Consider the following 6,000-nt stretch of genomic DNA (forward strand, 5'->3'; position numbering starts at 1 on the left):
ATTAAATTGTCTCCACTTATTAGTAGATGAAGTAGAACATTATGCAGCTACTTTTGCCTGTGTCATTCTTGCTATCAACTCTTCTGTTATTTGACAGACTGTGCCCCTTTGTTTTATATAACACTTCATAGTTGTTTCATAATTGTCACAGAACATACAGAATTCCAGAGTACTTGACAGCAGTCTGTAGTTAAAGAACAGGATCTCCCAGATCACCATATGGTTATTTCTTTATTACCATACTGTCAAAAATGAAAACACCACTTAGTTTGTACAGTCAGTCTGTACTGAATGGCTCCTCTACACTCCAGTAACTGTCTCAGTTCAGCTACTCATTTCCCTCAGTTGAAGAAGAAAATCAAGTAATCAGACTGCATGTGCATATGTATAGGCACACATACAAACTTTCACATGTATGAATATATATTTTAAACATACATTGGCTAAGTGGCAGAAAGTCTAGTGATATCAAACTTTGAAATATTTGATTAAAAAAAAGAGCAAACAACCAGTTTTCTTCATGTCTTCCCTTTGTGGCCCCTGCACTTACACTCTTAAACTCATATCCCTCTTGGTGCCAAGGAGGTTTGATTGATGCCAAGGAAGTTTGACCCATACCTGTGAACATGTAGCTATTCTGGGAAGCCCCCCAGCAGTGCAAACTATGTGAAAAATCTTCATTAAAGCCCATGTTGGTTGCAATGCCCACTGTCACGATCACTGTGGTCTCACTGAGATAACTTCTGTCTCGGAAAATGTAATTTCTGCCAGAGATGTCTCTCAGCAGGATAGTTCTACAAGTATACATTGCAGTTTGTATAATGTTCTGTTAACGTGGACCTATTCATCATCGTACCAAATCTGCAAAGGTATTGCACTCCCATTTTTTTTATAGAATGGGCAATACTGTGCACAATTTACTGTGCACAAAAGACTCTTACCAATGTATGTAAAGCCATCTTCTTCGACAGCATCTACTACCAGTAAACTTGGCAAAAGGGGTTTTTGCAGGGTAAAATTGCACATACAGGGGAAGGTGGGCCAGTATAGCCGTTAGTTGAGGACATGACCCTATCACATGTCACAATTTTGAAGTGTGGTCATAACCTAATGTAGGTAGGTAGTGGCTTGTCTATGGTGACACAGTAGATGGATCGCACCTCACTTTTTAGACAGCTACATCTGCAGGACAGGCATGTACCTCTGCTGTGACCACCCTGCGCTCCTGGTATAGCTAGGACAGAGAAGTGAGTACTAAAAAAAGGGCAAGTGTCAGCTCATCTTAAGTGGACGCCTAAAACACATCGAACAAACTACAGTTTTCCTCCTACCAGTGGTGGAGCAAGCGAGGCCTGAAGCAGACATCTCTATGGCACGTACTTTCATTTAAGATGAATCTTGCATGAAATTGCTTGGTAGCTGATCCCCTTCCTCTCCTTTTCTCGCCATCCTTCAACAATATCACCTGTGTCTGTCTTTGCAGTTTCCTGCTTGTTGCAGTCTAGACCCATGGTAAGGAAAGTGCTTGTCAGTATTATCCGTATTTGTTCAAACACAAAAAGAATTTGTTTTATTCATTAGGCGAGCTTTCAGTTCACTTCCGGGCAGCCATGCACACTCCAACAGCCAGGCTTTAATCATGTAGTCACTTTCCAAAAGGGAGTTTTTAATTTGGAGGTACAAGTATTTGAAGACTTTGCAAAGCAAACATGCGTGTGTTTCAGTTAGTCTGTCAGTGGCTATGGTAATGCTTGAAAATAATAGACCAGTGGTCCTGACAGGCTTTTTATGCACGGGTGTGCCAAGGCAGAGCAGAATTCTTCAAAATACTTAGTTTTCTGGAATAAGGAAAAATCACAGACTGCTTTTTTTTCTATCAGCACTATTCTCGTGACTTTTTCAGGCTTTTCTCCTGATTAAAAGGTTTTGTCTAGCCAATCCAAGAACAGAAACAAACCTCTATGTTTAGAGGTAAAAGATAAAACCTCTACATGATCAAAAAGGCAACACTCAGCACAGCTAAGGCTTTAAATCTTCAGAATACGGAGAGTCATGAACAACCAAAGTTTCACTACTTACTGCATATACACTCCCATTTCCATTCTTAGCCCTACTGTACCTAGAAGAAGAAAGGAGAAAGTGAACTGTTTCCTAGGCCTGGGGTGCAACAGTGGGTCTGTTTCTAGAGGGACCTGGACGGGCTGGGGAAATGGGCCAGCAGGAATCTTGTCAAGGTTAACAAAGAGAAATGCAAAGTCCAGCTCCTGGTGAGGAATAACCACATGTAGCAGGAGAGTCTGGGGTGCCACCAGATGGAAAGCAGGTCTGCAGAGAAGGACCTTGGGGTCCTGGTGGACAACGCATTGGACACGAAGCAGCAATTGCCCCCTCGTGGCAAAGGTGTCCAACAGCATCCTGGGCACTATTAGGAAGAGTGTCACTAGCAGGTCGAGGGGGTGGTCTTTCCTCTCTACCATGTAAATAATAATTTACATTCTCTCTTCCTAGATTAAACAGGATAGCGCTCTTGCAATCTGTGGCTTGCTCATCCTTCCTCATGCTTTTGTTGCATCACTAGCAGACTCCTTATGACTCAGAGGAAAAGAGTCCTTATGGTTAACAACTGGCAAAATGTAGTTCTTAACATTAATTACAGGATTAACCTACTTACTTTTGGATGGAAAGCTCCCAACAACTTTCCAACATCAATACTTAGCAGCAACATTAAAAATTACCATGGATCAAAGCATGCTTCCACTAAAATCTGTGGAATTTTTGCAACTGACTTGAAGCCAGCAGTGAACCATAGTTGCATGTTTTACAAAACAGAAATATTCCATCATAGAATCATTTAGGTTGGAAAAGATGCTTAAGATCATTGAGTCCAACCATAAACCTAACACTACCAAGTCCACCACTAAACCATGTCCCTCAGCACCACATCCACACATCTTTTTAATACTTCCAGGGATGGTGACTCAACCACTTTCCTGGGCAGCCTGTTCCAATGCTTAACAACCCTTTTGATGAAGAAATTTTTCCTAATATCCAGTCTAAACCTCCCGTGGTGCAACTCGAGGCTGTTTCCTCTTGTCCTATTGCTTGTTACTTGGGAGAAGAGACTGATTCCCCCTGACTACACCCTCCTTTCAGGTAGTTGGAAGGAGTGATGAGGTCTCCCCTCAGCCTCTTTTTCTCCAGGCTGAACACCCCCAGTTCCCTGAGCCACTCCTCATCAGACTTGTGCTCCAGACCCCTCACCAGCTCTGTTGCCCTTCTCTGGGCACACTCCAGCACCTCAATGTCTGTCTTGTCATGAGGGACCCAAAACTGAATACTGCACTTGAGGTGGGACCTCACCAGTGCTGAGGACAGGGGGATGATTACTTCCTTAGTCCTGCTGGCCACACGATTCCTGATACAGGCCAGAAGGCCATTGGCCTTCTTGGCTACTTGGGCACACTGCTGGCTCATGTTCAGCCGGCTGTTGACCAACACCCCCAGGTCCTTGTCTGCTGGGCAGCTTTCCAGCCACTCTGCCCCAAGCCTGTAGCGCTGCGTGGGGTTGGTGTGACCCAAGTGCAGGACCCAGCACTTGGCCTTGTTAAAGCTCATACCATTACCCTTGGTCCATCGATCCAACCTGTCCAGATCCCTCTGTAGAGCCTTCCTACCCTCCAGCAAATCAAGACTCCTGCCCAATTTGGTGTTGTCTGTGAACTTACTGAGGGTGCACTCGATCCCCTCATCCAGGTTATTGATAAAGATATTAAACAGAACTGGACCTGGGGAACACCACTTGTGACCAGCCACCAACTGGATTTAACTCCGTTCACCACAACACTTTGGGCCCAGCTGTCTGGCCAGTTTTTTACCCAGTAAAGCATACGCCCATCCAAGCCACGGGCAGCCAGTTTCTCCAGAACACGGTGGCAAATGGTGTGGAAGGCTTTACTAAAGTCCAGGTAAACAACACCTATATCTGTTCCCTCATCCACTAAGTGGGTCATCTTGTCATAGAAGGAGATCAGGTTAGTCAAGCAGGACCTTCACAAGCAGGATCATCACAGCTATGTGATCTGTTTCAGCCTTGAAACGAAGCAAATGCCTCAAACCTCTGGACAAGTTCGCTTTGGTGCTTGAAGGTGTCATTAATGGCTGTAGTGGAGTTGAGCAAAAGGAAGCTGTGCTTAAACTTCAGATAAATTTCTTAGTGGAAACTGCTGACAAAGATATTCAAAATTAGGTGCCAAGCTAAGAACGGGAGCAGCTGAAGTGCCAGGATGCAGCCCTTGCCATTCCCCGCCGAAGCACTGATGATAGCAAAAGATGTGGAGAAACTCTGTGAAGTGGCTGTGGGTTGCAACACCACCGCAAGATTCCCCAGAGCTTATCTGCCATACCCTACAGCCTAGGACACCACAGTGGTAGAGAGTCTATTGCTCATTATAAACCCCCTAAAACTCTTTCTGTAGGTAAGTTACATGGCAGACCGAGGTAACTGATGGATCTTGCTGACTGCCTACCTAGATCCCTCAAGCACTCTACGTGTGTTTTGTTATTCTTTCTTTTCTGAACTATTCTGTTCATTTTTGCCATAGGAATCCAAAAGTTTTTCCATTGCAACCCAGAGTTGAAACTATTCCTATATATCTTATAATTTACCTTTTGTTAGGATCCTGAGATGGAATATGCCATAGACTATAAGTAAGGCATTACTGGACAACTATTATTTTTTTTTTCTTATTCTAAGATAGAGACCAAAAGGATATAAAGCAAAGAAATAAACCAGGGACAAAGATGAAATAGCTCAAGAGCAGCTGGAGACAAATCTCAACTGTTTGGGATCTCCAGAATTTGTTTTGAAACTGATTATCTTCATTCCCTGTAACATTGTCAACCTAATGGCACAACAAAGCCAGGGTTTTTTTAGAAGAGGTCTCATTCAGATACCTTCATTCCCCTCTTGGTTTTGCTATGAGAGAAACCAATCACAGCTTGCTGCAGCCTAGTAGCTTTGCATTCTTTGAGGTGGTATTCTCTCTTTTTACTCCTCCTCTCCTTTTACCTACACAGACGATGAGTAGAGGACACGAGTGAGACTGAGAGATAAAGATAATTGTCTCTTACCTTTGTCCCCAGGGGAATCTGGGTCAGACCTCTCTCTGGCCACCAGGCACCATGATCTCCATTTCTCTCTCTCTTTTCAGCACCCTTCTAATTTGGGGGGGGTGTCTGATTTCTTATGGTAGTCATGAGGTTCCCGCAATGAATATGAAGATCAGGCCTACATTTCTGAACTGGCCCTTCTCCAAAGTGTACCCTTTGGAAGAAGGAAGCTCATTTCTTTGTTCCTAGTGTTATAGGGGGCTGGAAGGGAAGGGGCAGGTGACTGAACATCAGTAATCCTGTTTTCCATCTCTGTAATTTCCCACACCTTGAATGTGGAGAGTGATTTAAGAGAACAGTGGATATCTGCCGTCGATGTCTTAAAATGCTTTCTACGTACTTATGAAAATCAAAACTGTTGGAAAAAATATTCCAAATGCCTGGAAAGCCCCCTCCCACCCCCAAATGTCATAGGGCTCACCAGTCCTGATAATAAGGTGGTTTTTTTCAGAGAAGATGAAATGTGTGAAGTCTAATACTCTAAGGGAGGGAGAAAGGGTGTATGCATATTGTGTGTGTGCTCACGTGAACACCTAGGTGGCTTTCAAGAATCTGGATGGCATCCAAAGACTCGATCATAGTTACTACACTGTATTAGCAAATGTGCATGGAGGATTTTTAAAACCTCATTTGAAAATGGAAACTGACTCCTTTAGAAGTCTTCTTTCCAGGCATGGAAAGCTGCCCTACAATCCACTGTGACACATAAGAAAACACCCAGAGACTCCCAAATTATAGAAATTAGCAGTTGAGACAGGGAGCTGTCCCTTCAAGTTGTTTTGACTACATCAGCTCACTATAGCAAACAAAAAATGTTTCCTATTTGTAAGA

This window comes from Vanellus vanellus (assembly GCF_965231255.1).
Source record: "Vanellus vanellus genome assembly, chromosome: Z".
NCBI classification, from domain to species: domain Eukaryota; kingdom Metazoa; phylum Chordata; class Aves; order Charadriiformes; family Charadriidae; genus Vanellus; species Vanellus vanellus.